Source organism: Ranitomeya variabilis, chromosome 4 (genome assembly GCF_051348905.1).
Source record: "Ranitomeya variabilis isolate aRanVar5 chromosome 4, aRanVar5.hap1, whole genome shotgun sequence".
Lineage (NCBI taxonomy): Eukaryota > Metazoa > Chordata > Amphibia > Anura > Dendrobatidae > Ranitomeya > Ranitomeya variabilis.
In genome coordinates, this window is record NC_135235.1 from 712,631,396 (window position 1) to 712,656,479 (window position 25,084).

The 25,084-nt window shown below is 44.2% G+C and overlaps 1 protein-coding gene across 1 annotated transcript in view; it reads left to right on the forward strand.

Moving 5' to 3' along the window:
• Positions 1–1,318: 1,318 nt before the first annotated feature.
• Positions 1,319–25,084, forward strand: part of LOC143766552 (uncharacterized) — a 74,921-nt gene continuing 51,155 nt past the window's right edge. The window contains exon 1 of the mRNA XM_077254324.1: positions 1,319–1,475. The gene's annotated coding sequence lies outside the window, so the exon portion shown is untranslated. The remainder of the gene's footprint in view (positions 1,476–25,084) is intronic.

Genomic DNA, 25,084 nt, shown 5'->3' on the forward strand with positions numbered 1-25,084 from the left:
AGCTTACCATCGATTTTGGGGCAGGGGGAGACAGAGGGAGAGCGGGGGGAGACAATTTAGTAATTATACTCATCTATCTGACATTATCAGATGCACACAGTGTCATCCCTTTGGGTCCTCACATGGATTGTGGGGGCGCCGCCCTTCCACTTGGTGAAAAGAAGTCCAGTGATGAAAGAACATCTGCAGGGAGGTCACTGCTCTGGGGGGCACAGGATGGGGAAAAGTCACAATACCTAGAATAAAACAGAAAAAAAATCATGCAGAAAACTGGATACAAGTAGTGGCTGACACCAGTGGCCACCGGGCTAATACTGAGCAGCACAGCGTGCGAGGGGAGAATAAAGCCAGGGATCTGGAGACATTGTTGTAAAGCTGTTTTGCTTCCAGAGGTCATAGGTCAGTCATCAACCTGACAGCATGTGCCCCCAATAATAATAATAATAACAGGACCGACTCCTCACCATCAGGCAGAGATTCTCATGCCAAGTAATATCAATCCCTCAGATCTCCATCATCATTCATCCCCTCCCCTGTTCGCCCCCACACACGTAGCTCTATACTTCCCTACACCCCTCACCGCAAGTGACATCACACACACTGACCTGCACACGACACAGACCCATGCGAGTAACATCAGCCCCATTCTGCAGGTAGATCCCCCACGCATGCAACATGACCCCCTTCCCACTGAGACCCCTAGCATGCAGTCACCCTTCCCCAGGCAGGCCCCTCCAGAACGCAGTCCCATGCAAACAACATCTCCCCCGTCTCCCCATGCAGCCCCATGCAAGCATCACCACCCCATTCTCCCCAGCAGCCCCATGCAAGCATCACCACCCCATTCTCCCCAGCAGCACCATGCAAGCATCACCACCCCATTCTCCCCAGCAGCACCATGCAAGCATCACCACCCCATTCTCCCCAGCAGCCCCATGCAAGCATCACCACCCCATTCTCCCCAGCAGCCCCATGCAAGCAACACCACCCCATTCTCCCCAGGCAGACTCCCACTTACCTGATCTATGACTTCAGAGAATGACCCCCAGAATACCCCAAATCTTGCACAGAAATCCTCGAAATCCAGCCATGACATCCACAGCCTCCTCCTGTCTGCTCTGCTCTATGGAGGAAGAGGCAAATCCTGCACAAAACACTCCACAACCAAATCCTGCACGAAATCCCGCCATGATAGCCACAGCTTCCTGGTGTCTGCTCTGTCTGTTCTATGAAGGAAGAGGCACCGCCCCTTCCGGTCACATGGGCAGAGGTCCTTTAGCCGACTTGGATTTAGCCTCTACCATACACTGAGGCCCCCGATCATGTGACCACTGACTCCTCCCCTTCCTGTGACATCATCACAGGTCCTGTGCACAGAGCAGCCATACAGGTGGAGTGCGGCTCTGCGGGTGGAGGTCGGTGCTGGAGGCTCCATTATTCTCTGGTTGAGCCTAGACTGTATGTTCTCCTTCCAGGTATATATTCTTGAAGATAGCAGACTTTATAGGTTGCTGCCTGTCCCTGACTGCTGCCTATACATGACACTAGAATGTATGTGCTCCTTCAAGGTATAAATTATTAAAGCCAGCAGAATATATGGGCTCCTGCCAGGTCCTGACTGCAGCCCATACAGTCTAGCCGGCTCACTGGTGAAGACACTAGACTGTACGGACTCCTGTCAGGTATATATTATTGTAGATACAGACTGTACGGGCTCCTGTCAGGTATATATTATTGTAGATACAGACTGTACGGGCTCCTGTCAGGTATATATTATTGTAGATACAGACTGTACAGGCTCCTGTCAGGTATATATTATTGTAGATACAGACTGTACGGGCTCCTGTCAGGTATATATTATTGTAGATATAGACTGTACGGGCTCCTGTCAGATATATATTATTGTAGATATAGACTGTACGGGCTCCTGTCAGGTATATATTATTGTAGATACAGACTGTACGGGCTCCTGTCAGGTATATATTATTGTAGATACAGACTGTACGGGCTCCTGTCAGGTATATATTATTGTAGATACAGACTGTACAGGCTCCTGTCAGGTATATATTATTGTAGATATAGACTGTACGGGCCCCTGTCAGGTATATATTATTGTAGATATAGACTGTACGGGCTCCTGTCAGGTATATATTATTGTAGATACAGACTGTACAGGCTCCTGTCAGGTATATATTATTGTAGATATAGACTGTACGGGCTCCTGTCAGGTATATATTATTGTAGATACAGACTGTACGGGCTCCTGTCAGGTATATATTATTGTAGATACAGACTGTACGGGCCCCTGTCAGGTATATATTATTGTAGATATAGACTGTACAGGCTCCTGTCAGGTATATATTATTGTAGATATAGACTGTACAGGCTCCTGTCAGGTATATATTATTGTAGATACAGACTGTATGGACTCCTGTCAGGTATATATTATTGTAGATACAGACTGTATGGACTCCTGTCAGATATATATTATTGTAGATATAGACTGTACGGGCTCCTGTCAGGTATATATTATTGTAGATATAGACTGTACGGGCTCCTGTCAGGTATATATTATTGTAGATACAGACTGTACGGGCTCCTGTCAGGTATATATTATTGTAGATACAGACTGTACGGGCTCCTGTCAGGTATATATTATTGTAGATATAGACTGTACGGGCTCCTGTCAGGTATATATTATTGTAGATACAGACTGTATGGGCTCCTGTCAGGTATATATTATTGTAGATACAGACTGTATGGACTCCTGTCAGGTATATATTATTGTAGATACAGACTGTATGGACTCCTGTCAGATATATATTATTGTAGATATAGACTGTACGGGCTCCTGTCAGGTATATATTATTGTAGATATAGACTGTACGGGCTCCTGTCAGGTATATATTATTGTAGATACAGACTGTACGGGCTCCTGTCAGGTATATATTACTGTAGATACAGACTGTACGGGCTCCTGTCAGGTATATATTATTGTAGATATAGACTGTACGGGCTCCTGTCAGGTATATATTATTGTAGATACAGACTGTACAGGCTCCTGTCAGGTATATATTATTGTAGATACAGACTGTACGGGCTCCTGTCAGGTATATATTACTGTAGATACAGACTGTACGGGCTCCTGTCAGGTATATATTATTGTAGATATAGACTGTACGGGCTCCTGTCAGGTACATATTATTATAGATATAGACTGTATGGGCTCCTGTCAGGTATATATTATTGTAGATACAGACTGTACAGGCTCCTGTCAGGTATATATTATTGTAGATACAGACTGTACGGGCTCCTGTCAGGTACATATTATTATAGATATAGACTGTACGGGCTCCTGTCAGGTACATATTATTATAGATATAGACTGTATGGGCTCCTGTCAGGTATATATTATTGTAGATATAGACTGTACGGGCTCCTGTCAGGTATATATTATTGTAGATATAGACTGTACGGGCTCCTGTCAGGTATATATTATTGTAGATACAGACTGTACGGGCTCCTGTCAGGTATATATTATTGTAGATATAGACTGTACGGGCTCCTGTCAGGTATATATTATTGTAGATATAGACTGTACGGGCTCCTGTCAGGTATATATTATTGTAGATATAGACTGTACGGGCTCCTGTCAGGTATATATTATTGTAGATACAGACTGTACGGGCTCCTGTCAGGTATATATTATTGTAGATATAGACTGTACGGGCTCCTGTCAGGTATATATTATTGTAGATATAGACTGTACGGGCTCCTGTCAGGTATATATTATTGTAGATATAGACTGTACGGGCTCCTGTCAGGTATATATTACTGTAGATATAGACTGTACGGGCTCCTGTCAGGTATATATTATTGTAGATACAGACTGTACGGGCTCCTGTCAGGTATATATTATTGTAGATATAGACTGTACGGGCTCCTGTCAGGTATATATTATTGTAGATACAGACTGTACGGGCTCCTGTCAGGTATATATTACTGTAGATACAGACTGTACGGGCTCCTGTCAGGTATATATTATTGTAGATATAGACTGTACGGGCTCCTGTCAGGTATATATTATTGTAGATACAGACTGTACAGGCTCCTGTCAGGTATATATTATTGTAGATACAGACTGTACGGGCTCCTGTCAGGTATATATTACTGTAGATACAGACTGTACGGGCTCCTGTCAGGTATATATTATTGTAGATATAGACTGTACGGGCTCCTGTCAGGTACATATTATTATAGATATAGACTGTATGGGCTCCTGTCAGGTATATATTATTGTAGATACAGACTGTACAGGCTCCTGTCAGGTATATATTATTGTAGATACAGACTGTACGGGCTCCTGTCAGGTATATATTATTGTAGATATAGACTGTACGGGCTCCTGTCAGGTATATATTATTGTAGATATAGACTGTACGGGCTCCTGTCAGGTATATATTATTGTAGATACAGACTGTACGGGCTCCTGTCAGGTATATATTATTGTAGATATAGACTGTACGGGCTCCTGTCAGGTATATATTATTGTAGATATAGACTGTACGGGCTCCTGTCAGGTATATATTATTGTAGATATAGACTGTACGGGCTCCTGTCAGGTATATATTATTGTAGATACAGACTGTACGGGCTCCTGTCAGGTATATATTATTGTAGATATAGACTGTACGGGCTCCTGTCAGGTATATATTATTGTAGATATAGACTGTACGGGCTCCTGTCAGGTATATATTATTGTAGATATAGACTGTACGGGCTCCTGTCAGGTATATATTACTGTAGATATAGACTGTACGGGCTCCTGTCAGGTATATATTATTGTAGATACAGACTGTACGGGCTCCTGTCAGGTATATATTATTGTAGATATAGACTGTACAGGCTCCTGTCAGGTATATATTATTGTAGATACAGACTGTACGGGCTCCTGTCAGGTATATATTATTGATGATATCAGAATGTACGGGCCCCTGTCAGGTGGATATTAGTGATGATATCAGAATGTATGGGCCCCTGTCAGGTATATATATATTAGTGATGGTATCAGAATGTACGGGCCCCTGTCAGGTATATATATTAGTGATGGTGTCAGAATGTTTGGGCCCCTGTCAGGTATATATATTAGTGATGATATCAGACTGTATGGGCTCCTGTCAGGTGTATATTATTGTAGATACAGACTGTACGGACTCCTGTCAGGTATATATTAGTGATGATATCAGAATGTATGGGCCCCTGTCAGGTGTATATTAGTGATGATATCAGAATGTATGGGCCCCTGTCAGGTGTATATTATTGTAGATACAGACTGTACGGGCCCCTGTCAGGTGTATATTAGTGATGATATCAGAATGTATGGGCCCCTGTCAGGTATATATTAGTGATGATATCAGAATGTATGGGCTCCTGTCAGGTGGATATTAGTGATGATATCAGAATGTATGGGCTCCTGTCAGGTGTATATTAGTGATGATATCAGAATGTATGGGCCCCTGTCAGGTGTATATTAGTGATGGTATCAGAATGTATGGGCCCCTGTCAGGTGTATATTAGTGATGGTATCAGAATGTATGGGCCCCTGTCAGGTGTATATTAGTGATGGTATCAGAATGTATGGGCCCCTGTCAGGTGTATATTAGTGATGATATCAGAATGTGTGGGCTCCTGTCAGGTGTATATTAGTGATGATATCAGAATGTATGGGCTCCTGTCAGGTGTATATTAGTGATGATATCAGAATGTATGGGCCCCTGTCAGGTGTATATCAGTGATGATATCAGAATGTATGGGCCCCTGTCAGGTGTATATTAGTGATGATATCAGAATGTATGGGCCCCTGTCAGGTGTATATTAGTGATGATATCAGAATGTATGGGCCCCTCTCAGGTATATATTAGTGATGGTATCAGAATGTATGGGCCCCTGTCAGGTATATATTAGTGATGATATCAGAATGTATGGGCCCCTGTCAGGTGTATATTATTGTAGATACAGACTGTACGGGCCCCTGTCAGGTGTATATTAGTGATGATATCAGAATGTATGGGCCCCTGTCAGGTATATATTAGTGATGATATCAGAATGTATGGGCCCCTCTCAGGTATATATTAGTGATGATATCAGAATGTATGGGCCCCTGTCAGGTATATATTAGTGATGATATCAGAATGTATGGGCCCCTGTCAGGTGTATATTATTGTAGATACAGACTGTACGGGCCCCTGTCAGGTGTATATTAGTGATGATATCAGAATGTATGGGCCCCTGTCAGGTATATATTAGTGATGATATCAGAATGTATGGGCTCCTGTCAGGTGGATATTAGTGATGATATCAGAATGTATGGGCTCCTGTCAGGTGTATATTAGTGATGATATCAGAATGTATGGGCCCCTGTCAGGTGTATATTAGTGATGGTATCAGAATGTATGGGCCCCTGTCAGGTGTATATTAGTGATGGTATCAGAATGTACGGGCCCCTGTCAGGTGTATATTAGTGATGATATCAGAATGTATGGGCTCCTGTCAGGTGTATATTAGTGATGGTATCAGAATGTATGGGCCCCTGTCAGGTGTATATTAGTGATGATATCAGAATGTGTGGGCTCCTGTCAGGTGTATATTAGTGATGATATCAGAATGTATGGGCTCCTGTCAGGTGTATATTAGTGATGATATCAGAATGTATGGGCCCCTGTCAGGTGTATATCAGTGATGATATCAGAATGTATGGGCCCCTGTCAGGTGTATATTAGTGATGATATCAGAATGTATGGGCCCCTGTCAGGTGTATATTAGTGATGATATCAGAATGTATGGGCCCCTCTCAGGTATATATTAGTGATGGTATCAGAATGTATGGGCCCCTGTCAGGTATATATATTAGTGATGATATCAGAATGTATGGGCCCCTGTCAGGTATATATTAGTGATGATATCAGAATGTATGGGCCCCTGTCAGGTATATATTAGTGATGATATCAGAATGTATGGGCTCCTGTCAGGTATATATTACTGATGATATCAGAATGTATGGACCCCTGTCAGGTATATATTAGTGATGATATCAGAATGTATGGGCCCCTGTCAGGTATATATTAATGATGATATCAGAATGTATGGGCCCCTGTCAGGTATATATTACTGATGATATCAGAATGTACGGGCCCCTGTCAGGTATATATTAACCCCTCTGTGACCTTTGACGTACTATCCCGTCGAGGTGACCTGGGCCTATCTGACCCTCGACGGGATAGTACGTCATAGCCGATCGGCCGCGCTCACGGGGGGAGCGCGGCCGATCGCGGCCGGGTGTCAGCTGACTATCGCAGCTGACATCCGGCACTATGTGCCAGGAGCGGTCACGGACCGCCCCCGGCACATTAACCCCCGGCACACCGCGATCAAACATGATCGCGATGTGCCGGCGATGCAGGGAAGCATCGCGCAGGGAGAGGGCTCCCTGCGGGCTTCCCTGAGCCCCCCGCAGCAACGCGATGTGATCGCGTTGCTGCGAGGATCTTACCTCCCTCCCTGCCTGCTCCAGACCCGGATCCAAGATGGCCGCGGATCCGGGTCCTGCAGGGAGGGAGGTGGCTTCACAGAAGCCTGCTCAGAGCAGGCACTGTGAAGCAGCCTGCACTTCAATCAGATCGGTGATCTGTCAGAGTGCTATGCAAACTGGCAGATCACCGATCTGTATTGTCCCCCCCCTGGGGCAAGGTAAAAAAGTTAAAAAAAATTTTTCCAAATGTGTAAAAAAAAAATAAAAAAAATATTCCAAAATAATGAAAAAAAAAAATATTATTCCCATATATACATTTCTTTACCTAAATAAAAAAAACAAAACAATAAAAGTACACATATTTAGTATCGCCGCGTCCGTAACGACCCGACCTATAAAACTGGCCCACTAGTTAACCCCTTCAGTAAACACCGTAAGAAAAAAAAAAGAAAAAACGAGGCAAAAAACAACGCTTTATTATCATACCGCCAAACAAAAAGTGGAATAACACGCGATCAAAAAGACAGATATAAATAACCATGGTACCGCTGAAAGCGTCATCTTGTCCCGCAAATAACGAGCCACCATACAGCATCATCAGCAGAAAAATAAAAAAGTTATAGTCCTGAGAATAAAGCGATGCAAAAATAATTATTTTTTCCGTAAAATAGTTTTTATCGTATAAAAGCGCCAAAACATAAAAAAATAATATAAATGAGATATCGCTGTAATCGTACTGACCCGAAGAATAAAACTTCTTTATCAATTTTACCAAACGCGGAACGGTATAAACGCCTCCCCCAAAAGAAATTCATGAATAGCTGGTTTTTGGTCATTCTGCCTCACAAAAATCGGAATAAAAAGCGATAAAAAAAGTGACGTGCCCAAAAGTGTTACCAATAAAAACGTCAACTCGTCCCGCAAAAAACAAGACCTCACATGACTCTGTGGACCAAAATATGGAAAATTTATAGCTCTCAAAATGTGGTAACGCAAAAAATATTTTTTGCAATAAAAAGCGTCTTTCAGTGTGTGACGGCTGCCAATCATAAAAATCCGCTAAAAAACCCGCTATAAAAGTAAATCAAACCCCCCTTCATCACCCCCTTAGTTATGGAAAAATAAAAAAAAAGTATTTATTTCCATTTTCCCATTAGGGCTAGGGTTAGGGCTAGGGTTGGGGCTAGGGTTAAGGCTACAGTTAGGGTTGGGGCTAAAGTTAGGGTTAGGGTTGGGGCTAAAGTTACGGTTAGGGTTTAGATTACATTTACGGTTGGGAATAGGGTTGGGATTAGGGTTAGGGGTGTGTCAGGGTTAGAGGTGTGGTTAGGGTTACTGTTGGGATTAGGGTTAGGGGTGTGTTTGGATTAGGGTTTCAGTTATAATTGGGGGGTTTCCACTGTTTCGGCACATCAGGGGCTCTCCAAACGCGACATGGCGTCCGATCTCAATTCCAGCCAATTCTGCGTTGAAAAAGTAAAACAGTGCTCCTTCCCTTCCGAGCTCTCCCGTGTGCCCAAACAGGGGTTTACCCCAACATATGGGGTATCAGCGTACTCAGGACAAATAGGACAACAACCTTTGGGGTCCAATTTCTCCTGTTACCCCTAGGAAAATACAAAACTGGGGGCTAAAAAATAATTTTCGTGGGAAAAAAAAGGATTTTTTATTTTCACGGCTCTGCGTTATAAACTGTAGTGAAACACTTGGGGGTTCAAAGTTCTTACAACACATTTAGATAAGTTCCTTGGGGGGTCTAGTTTCCAAAATGGGGTCACTTGTGCGGGGCTTCTACTGTTTAGGTACATTAGGGGCTCTGCAAACGCAATGTGACGCCTGCAGACCATTCCATCTAAGTCTGCATTCCAAATGGCGCTCCTTCCCTTCCGAGCCCTCCCATGCATCCAAACGGTGGTTCCCCCCACATATGGGGTATCAGCGCACTCAGGACAAATTGGACAACAACTTTTGGGGTCCAATTTCTCCTGTTACCCTCGGGAAAATACAAAACTGGGGGCAGAAAAATAATTTTTGTGGGAAAAAATGTTTGTTTTATTTTTACGGCTCTGCATTATAAACTTCTGTGAAGCCCTTGGTGGGTCAAAGCGCTCACCACACATCTAGATAAGTTCCTTAGGGGGTCTACTTTCCAACATGGTGTCACTTGTGGGGGGTTTCTACTGTTTAGGTACATTAGGGGCTCTGCAAACGCAATGTGACGCCTGCAGACCATTCCATCTAAGTCTGCATTCCAAATGGCGCTCCTTCCTTTCCGAGCCCTCCCATGCGCCCAAACAGTGGTTCTCCCCACATATGGTATATCATCGCACTCAGGACAACTTGGACAACAGATTTTGGGGTCCAATTTCTCCTGCTACCCTCGGAAAAATACAAAACTGGGGGCTAAAATAATAATTTTTGTGGGAAAAAATTTTTGTTTTATTTTTACGGCTCTGCATTATTAACTTCTGTGAAGCCCTTGGTGGGTCAAAGCGCTCAAAACACATCTAGATAAGTTCCTTAGGGGGTCTACTTTCCAAAATGGTGTCACTTGTGGGGGGTTTCAATGTTTAGGCACATCAGGGGCTCCCCAAACGCAACATGGCGTCCCATCTCAATTCCAGTCAATTTTGCATTGAAAAGTCAAACGGTGCTACTTCCCTTCCGAGCTCTCCCATGCGCCCAAACAGTGGTTTATCGCCACATATGGGGTATCGGCGTACTCAAGACAAATTGTACAACAACTTTTGGGGTCCATTTTCTCCTGTTACCCTTGGTAAAATAAAACAAATTGGAGCTGAAGTAAATTTTTTGTGAAAAAAAGTTAAATGTTCATTTTTATTTAAACATTCCAAAAATTCCTGTGAAGCACCAGAAGGGTTAATAAACTTCTTGAATATGGTTTTGAGCACCTTGAGGGGTGCAGTTTTTAGAATGGTGTCACACATGGGTATTTTCTATCATATAGACCCCTCAAAATTACTTCAAATGAGATGTGGTCCCTAAAAAAAAAAATGGTGTTGTAAAAATGAGAAATTGCTGGTCAACTTTTAACCCTTATAACTCCCTAACAAAAAAAAATTTTGGTTCCAAAATTGTGCTGATGTAAAGTAGACATGTGGGAAATGTTACTTATTAAGTATTTTGCATGACATATCTCTGTGATTTAAGGGCATAAAAATTCAAAGTTGGAAAATTGCAAAATTTTCAAAATTTTCGCCAAATTTCCATTTTTTCTGCAAATAAACGCAGGTAATATCAAAGAAATTTTACCACTATCATGAAGTACAATATGTCACGAGAAAACAATGTCAGAATCGCCAAGATCCGTTGAAGCGTTCCAGAGTTATAACCTCATAAAGGGACAGTGGTCAGAATTGTAAAAATTGGCCCGGTCATTAACGTGCAAACCACCCTTGGGGGTGAAGGGGTTAATGATGATATCAGAATGTACGGGCCCCTGTCAGGTATATATTACAGTAGTGATGATATCAGAATGTATGGGCTCCTGTCAGGTATATATTAGTGATGATATCAGAATGTATGGGCCCCTGTCAGGTATATATTAGTGATGATATCAGAATGTATGGGCCCCTGTCAGGTATATATTACTGATGATATCAGAATGTATGGGCTCCTATCAGGTATATATTAGTGATATCAGAATGTATGGGCCCCTGTGAGGTATATATTAGTGATGATATCAGAATGTACGGGCCCCTGTCAGGTATATATTACTGATTATATCAGAATGTATGGGCCCCTGTCAGGTATATATTACAGTAGTGATGATGATGATATCAGAATGTACGGGCCCCTGTCAGGTATATATATTAGTGATGGTATCACAATGTATGGGCCCCTGTCAGGTATATATTAGTGATGATATCAGAATGTATGGGCCCCTGTCAGGTATATATTAGTGATGATATCAGAATGTTTGGGCCTCTGTGAGGTATATACAGTATTACAGTAGTGATGATATCAGAATGTATGGGCCCCTGTCAGGTATATATTACAGTAGTGATGATATCAGAATGTACGGGCCCCTGTCAGGTATATATTACTGATTATATCAGAATGTATGGGCCCCTGTCAGGTATATATTAGTGATGATATCAGAATGTATGGGCCCCTGTCAGGTATATATTAGTGATGATATCAGAATGTATGGGCGCCTGTCAGGTATATATTAGTGATGATATCAGAATGTATGGGCTCCTGTCAGGTGTATATTAGTTATGATATCAGAATGTATGGGCTCCTATCAGGTATATATTAGTGATGATATCAGAATGTATGGGCCCCTGTCAGGTGTATATTAGTGATATCAGAATATATGGGCGCCTGTCAGGTATATATTAGTGATGATATCAGAATGTATGGGCCCCTGTCAGGTATATATTAGTGATGATATCAGAATGTATGGGCCCCTGTCAGGTGTATATTAGTGATATCAGAATATATGGGCGCCTGTCAGGTATATATTACTGATGATATCAGAATGTATGGGCCCCTGTCAGGTATATATTAGTGATGATATCAGAATGTATGGGCTCCTGTCAGGTGTATATTAGTTATGATATCAGAATGTACGGGCCCCTGTCAGGTATATATTAGTGATGATATCAGAATGTATGGGCCCCTGTCAGGTGTATATTAGTGATGATATCAGAATGTATGGGCCCCTGTCAGGTGTATATTAGTGATGATATCAGAATGTATGGGCCCCTGTCAGGTATATATTAGTGATGATATCAGAATGTATGGGCCCTGTCAGGTGTATATTAGTGATGATATCAGAATGTATGGGCTCCTGTCAGGTATATATTAGTGATGGTATCAGAATGTATGGGCCCCTGTCAGGTATATATTATTGTAGATATAGACTGTATAGGCCCCTGTCAGGTATATATGCTGCGATTGTTCTCGTATGCTGATTCGGCATGTAAAAATAATCACAGATGTGATCTGCCCCATAGATTAACCCCTTCCCGACCTTTGACGCCACGTAGGCGTCATGAAAACCGGTGCCAATCCGACCCATGACGCCTATGTGGCGTCATGGAATGATCGCGTCCCTGCAGATCGGGTGAAGGGGTTAACTCCTATTTTACCCGATCTGCAGGGAGAGGGGGAGTGGTACTTCAGCCCAGGGGGGGTGGCTTCACCCCCCCGTGGCTACGATCGCTCTGATTGGCTGTTGAAAGTGAAACTGCCAATCAGAGCGATTTGTAATATTTCACCTATTAACTGGTGAAATATTACAATCCAGCCATGGCCGATGCTGCAATACCATCGGCCATGGCTGGAAACACTAATGTAACCCCCCCACCCCACCGATCGCCCCCCCAGTGCTCCGTTATGGGGTCCGGTCCCCTCCGTCCTGTGCTCCGCTCCCCCGTCCCCCTGCCCGCTCCCCCCCTGCTCCTATGTCACCCCCCGGTGCTCCGACGCCCCCCCCGTGCCCCGATCTCCCCCCCCTTATACTTACCTAGGCTCCCGGTGTCGGTCCGTCTCCTCGCTGGGCGCCGCCATCTTCCAAAATGGCGGGCGCATGCTCAGTGCGCCCGCCGAATCAGCCGGCTGGCTGATTCATTACAGGTACATTTTGATCGCTGTGGTAGGTTCTAACACAGCGATCAAAATAAAAAAATAATAAATAAACCCCCCCCTTTATCACCCCCATAGGTAGGGACAATAATAAAATAAAGAAAATATTTTTTTTTATTTTTCCACTAGGGTTAGGGTTAGAACTAGGGTTAGAACTAGGGGTAGGGTTAGGGGTAGGGTTAGGGTTACGGGTTAGGGTTATGGCATGTGCACACAGAGCGGATCGGCCGCGGATCCGCAGCGGATCCGCAGCGGATTGGCAGCGGATCCGCAGCGGATTGGCAGCGGATCCGCAGCGGATTGGCAGCGGATCCGCAGCGGATTGGCCGCGGATCGGCAGCGGATTGGCCGCGGATCGGCAGCGGATTGGCCGCGGATCCGCAGCGGATTGGCCGCGGATCCGCAGCGGATTGGCAGCGGATTGGCAGCGGATTGGCCGCGGATCCGCAGCGGATTGGCCGCTGCGAATTCGAAGCAGTTTTCCATCAGGTTTACAGTACCATGTACACCTAAGGAAAACCAAATCCGCTGTGCCCATGGTGCGGAAAATTCCGTGCAGAAACGCTGCATTGTATTTTCCGCAGCATGTCAATTCTTTGTGCGGATTCCGCAGCGTTTTACACCTGTTCCTCAATAGGAATCCGCAGGTGAAATCCGCACAAAAAAACACTGGAAATCTGCTGTAAATCCACAGGTAAAACGCAGTGCCTTTTACCTGCAGATTTTTCAAAAATCGTGCGGAAAGATCTCACACGAATCCGCAACGTGGGCACATAGCCTTAGGGTTAGGGTTGGAATTAGAGTTAGGGTTGGAATTAGGGCTAGGGTTTGAAATAGGGTTAAGATTAGGCTTGTGGTTAGGGTTACGGATAGGGTTAGGGGTGTGTTGGGGTTACAGTTGTGGTTAGGGTTGGGATTAGGGTTACGGTTGGGATTAGGGTTAGGATTAGGGTTGGAATTAGGGTTACGGGTGTGTTGCGGTTAGGGTTGTGGTTAGGGGTGTGTTGGGGTTAGGGTTGTGATTAGGGTTATGGCTACAGTTGGGATTAGGATTAGGGGTCTGTTGGGGTTAGTGTTGAAGTTAGAATTGAGGGGTTTCCACTGTTTAGGCACATCAGGGGTCTCCAAACGCAACATGGCGCCACCATTGATTCCAGCCAATCTTGCGTTCAAAAAGTCAAATGGTGCTCCCGCCCTTCCAAGCCCCGACGTCCGCCCAAACAGTGGTTTACCCCCACATTTGGGGTACCAGCGTACTCAGGACAAACTGGGCAACAACTGTTGGGGTCCAATTTCTCCTGTTACCCTTGCAAAAATAAAAAATTACTTGCTAAAACATAATTTTTGAGGAAAGAACAATTATTTTTTATTTTCACGGCTCTGCGTTATAAACTTCTGTGAAGCACTTGGGGGTTGAAAGTGCTCACCACACATCTAGATAAGTTCCTTCGGGGGTCTAGTTTCCAAAATGGGGTCACTTGTGGGGGGTTTCTACTGTTTAGGCATATCAGGGGCTCTGCAAACGTAACATGATGCCCGCAGACCATTCCATCAAAGTCTGCATTCCAAAACGTCACTACTTCCCTTCCGAGCCCCGGTATGTGCGCAAACAGTGGTTTACCCCCACATATGGGGTATCAGCGTACTCAGGAGAAACTGGACAACAACTTTTGGGGTCCAATTTCTCCTGTTACTCTTGCAAAAATAAAAAATTCTGGGCTAAAAAAATATTTTTGAGGAAAGGAAACACATTTATTATTTTCACGGCTCTGCGTTATAAACTTCTGTGAAGCACTTGGGGGTTCAAAGTGCTCACTACACATCTAGATAAGTTCCCTTGGGGGTCTAGTTTCCAAAATGGAGTCACTTGTGGGGAGTTCCTACTGTTTAGGCACATCAGGGGCTCTGCAAATGCAACGTGACGCCCGCAGAGCATTCCATCAAAGTCTGCATTCCAAAACGTCACTACTTCCCTTCCGAACCCCGACGTGTGCCAAAACAGTGGTTTACCCCCACATATGGGGTATCAGCGTACTCAGGAGAAACTGGACAACAACTTTTGGGGTCCAATTTCTCCTGTTACCCTTGGGAAAATAAAAAATTGTGGGCTAAAAAATCATTTTTGAGAAAAGAAAAATTATTTTTTATTTTCATGGCTCTGCGTTATAAACTTCTGTGAAGCACTTGGGGGTTCAAAGTGCTCACCACACATCTAGATTAGTTCCTTGGGAGGTCTAGTTTCCAAAATGGGTTCACTTGTGCGGGAGCTCCAATGTTTAGGCACACAGGGGCTCTCCAAACGCGACATGGTGTCCGCTAATGATTGGAGCTAATTTTCCATTCAAAAAGCCAAATGGCGTGCCTTCCCTTCCGAGCCCTGCCGTGCGCCCAAACAGTGGTTTACCCCCACATATGGGGTATCATCGTACTCAGGACAAACTGGACAACAACATTTGGGGTCCAATTTCTCCTATTACCCTTGGGAAAATAAAAAATTCTGGGCTAAAAATCATTTTTGAGGAAAGAAAAATTATTTTTTTATTTTCACGGCTCTGCGTTATAAACTTCTGTGAAGCACCTGGGGGTTATAAGTGCTCACTATGCATCTAGATAAGTTCCTTGGGGGGTCTAGTTTCCAAAATGGGGTCACTTGTAGGGGAGCTCCAATGTTTAGGCACACAGGGGCTCTCCAAACACGACATGATGTCCGCTAACGATTGGAGCTAATTTTCCATTCAAAAAGTCAAATGGCACGCCTCCCCTTCCGAGCCTTGCCGTGCACCCAAACAGTGGTTTACCCCCACATATGAGGTATCGGCATACTCAGGAGAAATTGCCCAACTAATTTTAGGATCCATTTTATCCTGTTGCCCATGTGAAAATGAAAGAATTGAGGCTAAAAGAAATTTTGTGTGAAAAAAAAGTACTTTTTCATTTTTGCGGATCAATTTGTGAAGCACCTATGGGTTTAAAGTGCTCACTATGCCTCTAGATGAGTTCCTTGGGGGGTCTAGTTTCCAAAATGGGGTCACTTGTGGAGGAGCTCCAATGTTTAGGCACACAGGGGCTTTCCAAACGCGACATGGTGTCCGCTAACGATGGAGATAATTTTTCATTCAAAAAGTCAAATGGCGCTCCTTCCCTTCCGAGCCTTACCATGTGCCCAAACAGTGGTTTACCCCCACATGTGAGGTATCAGCGTACTCAGGACAAATTGGACAACAACGTCCGTGGTCCAGTTTCTCCTTTTACCCTTGGGAAAATAAAAAAATCGTTGCTAAAAGATCATTTTTGTGACTAAAAAGTTAAATGTTCATTTTTTACTTCCATGTTTCTTCTGCTGCTGTGAAACACCTGAAGGGTTAATAAACTTCTTGAATGTGGTTTTGAGCACCTTGAGGGGTACAGTTTTTAGAATGGTGTCACTTTTGGGTATTTTCAGCCATATAGAACCCTCAAACTGACTTCAAATGTGAGGTGGTCCCTAAAAAAAATGGTTTTGTAAATTTTGTTGTAAAAATGAGAAATCACTGGTCAAATTTTAACCCTTATAACTTCCTAGCAAAAAAAAAATTTGTTTCCAAAATTGTGCTGATGTAAAGTAGACATGTGGGAAATGTTATTTATTAACTATTTTGTGTCACATAACTCTCTGGTTTAACAGAATAAAAATTCAAAATGTGAAAATTGCGAAATTTTCAAAATTTTTGCCAAATTTCCGCTTTTTTCACAAATAAACTCAGAAATTATCGACCTATATTTACCACTATCATGAAGCCCAATATGTCACGAAAAAACAATCTCAGAATCGCTAGGATCCGTTGAAGCGTTCCTGAGTTATTACCTCATAAAGGGACACTGGTCAGAATTGCAAAAAACGGCAACGTCATTAAGGCCAAAATAGGCTGGGTCATGAAGGGGTTAACACTGGTCCGAGTGCCATGCGATGTTTTCTCACATAGCGCTCGTCCGTATTCTACGCTAGTGTGACCCCGGCCTTAAACTTATGAAGCGACACAGACCACCTGCAGTTCAGCCACCATCAATATTTAAATTACAAGTTTTTCACCATCCAAAACCTAGTTCAATAGGTTTCTTAAAGGGAACCTGTCACCAGGTTTTCCCCATATATAGTACCACCAGCACCTATATGCCCTTATACACACCCTTCTAGAGTGCTGTACCGTATATACTCAAGTATAAGCCAAAATTTTCAGCCCACTTTTTTGGGCGGAACATGACTGCTGAACATAGGAAGACGCTGCTGGCTCCCGGAGACCATCTGACAGTGAGAAGCTGCCAGGGACTGTGCCGGGAGCAGGTGAGTATGAAGGGGGGAGTTGAGCATTGCGCGATATTCACCTCTCCCCCGTTCCAACGCAGGGCGCTGCTCTGTCTTCCGTCCTCTGGCTATGGCTGTTCAGGTCAGACGGCACAATGACGTAGTTAGTGTGCGCGACGCCCTCTGCCTGAACAGTCAGTGCAGAGGATGGAAGACAGAGCAGCGTGCAGCGGTGGAATGTGGAAGGTGACTATCGCAAGTGCCGGGGGCCTGAGCGAAGAGAGGTGAGTATGAGATTTTTTTATTTTAATCGCAGCAGCAGCATATAGGGAATAATGTGTGGAGCATCTCATGGGGTATAATCTATGGAGCATCTTATGGGGCCATCAACCTTTATGCAGCATTGTATGGGGCAAAAGTTTCTATGGAGCATCTGATGGTGCCATTAACATTTGTGCAGCATTATATGGGGCATATTTTAATATGGAGCATCTTATGGGGCCATCATGAACTGTACTGAGCATTATATGGGGCTCCTGATTCAATATGGATATTCAAAAACACTTAACCTACTGATGTCTCAATTAATTTTACTTTTATTGGTATCTATTTTTATTTTTGAAATTTACCGGTTTCTGCTGCATTTTCCACCCAAGGCTTATACTCGAGTCAATAAGTTTTCCCAGTTTTTTGTGGCAAAATTAGGGGGGTCGGCTTATACTCAGATCGGCTTATACTCGAGTATATACGGTATGTCTGTAAGCCAATGTGCATAATGTAAATAACTTCATATACTCACCTACGGGGCGGTTCGTTGTTATGTTTGGCGCTGGTCTTCATCCGGCGCAGTCCTTCCCGTGGATGATGTGTTCTACATCATCCACACTCCCTCCCTCATCACGCTTCTGTGCAGGAACATTTCTCTGCCGAGCACAAAGCAAAGTACTGCAAAGGGCAGAAAGAAGTGCACTTGCAAAGGAGCGCGATGGAAGACACCATGTGGATGACATAGGACGCGTCATCGACTCAAAGAAAGAAGGATGGTGATAGAAGAGAAGGCACCGGATTAAGACTAGCGAAGCCCATTGGATGGGGCTAGGCAAGTCTAATATGCCACTATCTTAAGGGCATACAGATAGTGGTTGTGCCTTATAAAATGCTGTATATAAGGGTATACAGGCAGTTGGCCTACTATATACAGGTCCTTCTCAAAAAATTAGCATATAGTGTTAAATTTCATTATTTACCATAATGTAATGATTACAATTAAACTTTCATATATTATAGATTCATTATCCACCAACTGAAATTTGTCAGGTCTTTTATTGTTTTAATACTGATGATTTTGGCATACAACTCCTGATAACCCAAAAAACCTGTCTCAATAAATTAGCATATTTCACCCGACCAATCAAATAAAAGTGTTTTTTAATAACAAACAAAAAAACCATCAAATAATAATGTTCAGTTATGCACTCAATACTTGGTCGGGAATCCTTTGGCAGAAATGACTGCTTCAATGCGGCGTGGCATGGAGGCAATCAGCCTGTGACACTGCTGAGATGTTATGGAGGCCCAGGATGCTTCAATAGCGGCCTTAAGCTCATCCAGAGTGTTGGGTCTTGCGTCTCTCAACTTTCTCTTCACAATATCCCACAGATTCTCTATGGGGTTCAGGTCAGGAGAGTTGGCAGGCCAATTGAGCACAGTAATACCATGGTCAGTAAACCATTTACCAGTGGTTTTGGCACTGTGAGCAGGTGCCAGGTCGTGCTGAAAAATGAAATCTTCATCTCCATAAAGCATTTCAGCCGATGGAAGCATGAAGTGCTCCAAAATCTCCTGATAGCTAGCTGCATTGACCCTGCCCTTGATGAAACACAGTGGACCAACAACAGCAGCTGACATGGCACCCCACACCATCACTGACTGTGGGTACTTGACACTGGACTTCAGGCATTTTGGCATTTCCTTCTCCCCAGTCTTCCTCCAGACTCTGGCACCTTGATTTCCGAATGACATGCAAAATTTGCTTTCATCAGAAAAAAGTACTTGGGACCACTTAGCAACAGTCCAGTGCTGCTTCTCTGTAGCCCAGGTCAGGCGCTTCTGCCGCTGTTTATGGTTCAAAAGTGGCTTTACCTGGGGAATGCGGCACCTGTAGCCCATTTCCTGCACACACCTGTGCACGGTGGCTCTGGATGTTTCCACACCAGACTCAGTCCACTGCTTCCTCAGGTTCCCCAAGGTCTGGAATCTGTCCTTCTCCACAATCTTCCTCAGGGTCCGGTCACCTCTTCTCATTGTACAGCGTTTTCTGCCACATTGTTTCCTTCCAACAGACTTACCATTGAGGTGCCTTGATACAGCACTCTGGGAACAGCCTATTTGTTGAGAAATTTCTTTCTGGGTCTTACCCTCTTGCTTGAGGGTGTCAATGATGGCCTTCTTGACATCTGTCAGGTCGCTAGTCTTACCCATGATGGGGGTTTTGAGTAATGAACCAGGCAGGGAGTTTTTAAAAGCCTCAGGTATCTTTTGCATGTGTTTAGAGTTAATTAGTTGATTCAGAAGATTAGGGTAATAGGTCATTTAGAGAACCTTTTCTTGATATGCTAATTTATTGAGACAGGTTTTTTGGGTTATCAGGAGTTGTAGGCCAAAATCATCAGTATTAAAACAATAAAAGACCTGACAAATTTCAGTTGGTGGATAATGAATCTATAATATATGAAAGTTTAATTGTAATCATTACATTATGGTAAATAATGAAATTTAACACTATATGCTAATTTTTTGAGAAGGACCTGTATACACAGCATTTTAGAATGCTGTATATATGTGCATATAGATGGTGGCTGTACTTTATATGGGGGGGGGACAGAAACAATGATTGAATAACTTGTACTAAGTAAACGGCTATGGTGCAAGAAAATATAGGGTACTTAGTTAACACGTTTGTTTGATTAAAAAAAAATTGCAAAAGCAATCCCACCACTTCTTGGTGAACCTAATTGGGACAGTTCTAACTAATATTAAAAACCTTAATATACACTGCTCAAAAATATAAAAACGGAACACTAAAATCCCACATCCTAGATATCACTGAATGAAATATTCCAGTTGTAAATCTTTATTCATTACATAGTGGAAATTGTTGAGAACAATAAAAGCTAAAAAAGAACAACGTAAATCACAACTAATATAGCACGGAGGTCTGGAGTTGGAATGATGCTCAAAATCAAAGTGGAAAATGAAGTTATGGCTGATCCAACTTCAGCGGAAATGTCTCAAGACAAGGAAATGATGCTCAGTAATGTGTGTTGCCTCCACGTGCGTGCATGATCTCCCTACAATGCCTGGGCATTCTCCTAATGAGGCGGTGGATGTTATCCTGAGGGATGTCCTCTCAGATCTGGAATAAAGCATCCGCCAACTCCTGGCCAGTCTGTGGTGCAACGTGACATTGGTGGATGGAGCAAGACAACATGTCAAAGATGTGCGCGATAGGATTAAGGGCTAGTGGACGGGCAGGCCAGTCCTTAGCATCAATGCCTTCATCTTGCAGGAACTACTGACACACTCCAGCCACATGAGGTCTGGCATTGTCATGCATCAGAAGGAACCCAGGGCCCAATGCACCAGCATATGGTCTCAGAAGGGGTCTGAGGATCTCATCTCGGTACTTAATGGCAGTCAGGCTACCTATGGCGAGCACATGGAGGGCTGTGTGGCCCTCCAAAGAAATGCCACCCCACACCATTACTGACCCACTGCCAAACCGGTCATGCTGAAGGATGTTGCAGGCAGATCTCTCTCCATGGTGTCTTCAGACTCTGTTACGTCTGTCACATGTGCTCAGTGTGAACCTGCTTTCATCTGTGAAGAGCACAGGGCGCCTGTAGTGAATTTGCCAATCCTGGTGCTCTGTGGCAAATGCGAAGCGTCCTGCACGGTGTTGGGCTGTGAGCACAACTCCCATCTGTGGTCGTCGGGCACTCAGACCATCCTCATGGAGTGGGTTTCTAACCATTTGTGCAGACACATGCACATTTGTGGCCTGCTGGAGGTCATTTTGCGGGGTTCTGGCAGTGCTCCTCCTGTTCCTCCTTGCTGAGGTAGTAGTCCTGCTGCTGGGTTGTTGCCTTCCTACGGCCCCCTCCACGTCTCCTGGTGTACTGGCCTGTCTCCTGGTAGCGCCTCCAGCATCTGGACACTACGCTGACAGACACAGCAAACCTTCTTGCCACAGCTCGCATTGATGTGCCATCCTTGATGAGCTGCACTACCTGAGCCACTTGTGTGGGGTGTAGAGTCCGTCTCATGCTACCACGAATGTGAAAGAACAACCAGCATTCAAAAGTGACCAAAACATCAGCCAGAAAGCATTGTTACCGAGATGTGGTCTGTGGTCCCCACCTGCAGAACCACTCCTTTATTGAGTGTCTTGATAATTGGCAATCAATTCCATCTGTTATATTTTCCATTTGCACAAAAGCATGTGAAATTGATTGTCAAACAGTGTTGCTTCCTAAATGGACAGTTTGATTTCACAGACGTTTAATGTACTTGGAGTTATATTCTGTTGTTTAATTGTTCCCTTTAGTTTTTTGAGCAGTGTATATTGATGTGGTTTTCCATTGCTGTGTCCAGTAGGTGGGCCCAATCCTTCTCATCCCTTATCCACATGCATGTTACATGACAAAATAGTGTTTTTAATTTTAGACTTAGGACTGTCCAAATTACGGTCACCGTGAAGTGGTGGGATGGCTTCGGCTTTTTTTTTGTTTTGTTACATAACACTTTTTTTTTTTTTTAACTAAATACCCTATATTATTTTCATGCACTATGCTATTTATTTACTGCAGGGTATTCAATCATGTTTCAGTCTGTTTTTTTTTCTGTTCAGAGGTGTCACGATATTGTATGACATGTAATATGATTTTGTAGCTTTGCCTGTCAGACCCATGCTGCAGGCTAAAACCCCCCCCTTCTCTCTGTGTTTGTGTTTGCTGAGATGTGGACGTGTATAAAAGTTTTTATTGCTAGCTGTAAATTCCAGGCTCTGGGCAACTCACTCATCCCTCCTCCCATCTATAATCCGCTAGAACTGGTATAGAATTTCCCCAAATCCATGAAGTCCTTTGTTACAATACTGTAAGATATTGGGCCAACAATTTAGCCTAGGAAAATAATAAGTACATATTGCTAAGGTCCATCGGCGGATCTGTCAAACACTGTAAGCATGAGCCTCTAGTTCAAACAGGGACAGAGTACAGATTTCTCCGGAACCGGGTGTCACAACGAGCCCGAATTTAGTATCATTAGAAAGCCAATTGTAGAATAAGAAGAATGCTGGGTGTGTTATGATTCTGACATGTTTGGAAATGAAAATACGAGACTTATAAGAATTAGAGTTAAATTTGGTAAGTTTGAAGGGAGAGGACGGACTGGGAAAGCCAGCCCTTTTGGTGATGTCACGGGCTGCAGTCTATAAGTCTCTGGCAGGCCCCCAGCAGTTGGTTTTACCTGAGGAGCCCTGACTGCTAGCCCTGATGAACTGGGACATATGGGAACTCCACCCACTAGCCTGGTTGCCTGCAATGCCCTGAACACATGTAAGTGTTAATGTCTCATTTAACCCGTTATTTTTATAATTACCTTGTACATATTTTCAATTGTCTCATATTGTAACATCTTTATATGCCTTTTTGTAAACACTGCATTAATTTTTTACGGAGTAAAATATCTAAATACTAGTTTCGTTCTCCTGTTCTAAAATGTACCCTAAGTCTTCTGAAGGGAGTTACGCTACTGTTTTGGGTTAGCTTCGGACCCATTTAATCGAAGCTGGTGGCAGCATACCTTTGTTCTGTGCCTTTGGGAGTCACTGTAGCGACGGCAGCGTTGATAATTATTGTTCCTGCCTGAGTGGGAGTAGTTATATCGCCTCGCTGCAGCTTGCCCAATAGCCAGTACAAAGCAGGCAGCCTTTCTGGCGACTAATTACCCTAGGTGCAGTACCTAACCTGACCTGAGGGTAAGGGGGTGCCAGAGAGCTGCAAGTTCAAGCGTAACTGTAAAGCAGGATATACATAAATCCCTGCAGTTCGTGGTATATTGAAGAGCAGGGGGATAACTAAAATAAGCCCCTGCTGTAAACTAAGAGGTCAATAGCCTTGTGTGTGTTTTTTCATCACATTGTAGCAGTGGAGGGATAACTAGGATAAGCCCCCCTGCGCATGTGATAGCCGTCTATTGGCCTAAAGTCACCCCGATCCGTGACGTAGGGGTGACGGTCACGGTGTGAATCGTGACAAGAGGCCAGTGTGAATGTGTACTTACACGCTGCATGCAAACACCTGGTCACAGATTCCCTTTAACCCCTTCCCGACCCATGACGCCACGTAGGCGTCATGAAAACCCGTGCCAATCCGACCCATGACGCCTATGTGGCGTCATGGAATGATCGCGTCCCTGCAGATCGGGTGAAGGGGTTAACTCCGATTTCACCCGATCTGCAGAGACAGGGGGAGTGGTGCTTCAGCCCAGGGGGGGGGGTGGCTTCTACGATCGCTCTGATTGGCTGTTGAAAGTGAAACTGCCAATCAGAGCGATTTGTAATATTTCACCTGAAAAACTGGTGAAATATTACAATCCAGCCATGGCCGATGCTGCAATATCATCGGCCATGGCTGGAAACACTAATGTGACCCCCCCCCCACCCCACCGATCGCCCCCCCAAGCGACTGAACTGTGCTCCGCTCCCCTCGGTCCTGTGCTCCGCTGCCCCGTGCTCCTGCCCGCTCCCCCCCGTGCTGCTATGCCACCCCCCTGTGCTCCGACGCCCCCCCGTGCCCCGATCTCCCCCCCCCCCCTTATACTCACCGAGGCTCCCGGTGTCCGTCCGCCTCCTCGCTGGGCGCCGCCATCTTCCAAAATGGTGGGCGCATGCTCAGTGCGCCCGCCGAATCTGCCGGTCGGCAGATTCGTTAAAAGTACATTTTGATCGCTGTGATAGGTTCTATCACAGCGATCAAAATAAAAAAATAATAAATTAACCCCCCCCTTTATCACCCCCATAGGTAGGGACAATAATAAAATAAAGAAAATTTTTTTTTTTCTTTTTCCACTAGGGTTAGAACTAGGGTTAGGGTTAGAACTAGGGTTAGGGGTAGGGTTAGGGTTACAGGTAGGGTTAGGGTTATGGCATGTGCACACAGTGCGGATTTGGCTGCTGCGAATTCGTAGCAGTTTTCCATCAGGTTTACAGTACCATGTACACCTATGGAAAACCAAATCCGCTGTGCCCATGGTGCGGAAAATTCCGTTCAGAAACGCTGCGTTGTATTTTCCGCAGCATGTCAATTCTTTGTGCGGATTCCGCAGCGTTTTACACCTATTCCTCAATAGGAATCCGCAGGTGAAATCCGCACAAAAAAACTGGAAATCCGCTGTAAATCCGCAGGTAAAACGCAGTGCCTTTTACCTGCAGATTTTTCAAAAATCGTGTGGAAAAATCTCACACGAATCCGCAACGTGGGCACATAGCCTTAGGGTTAGGGTTGGAATAAGAGTTAGGGTTGGAATTAGGGCTGGGGTTGGAAATAGGGTTAAGATTAGGCTTGTGGTTAAGGTTACGGATAGGGTTAGGGGTGTGT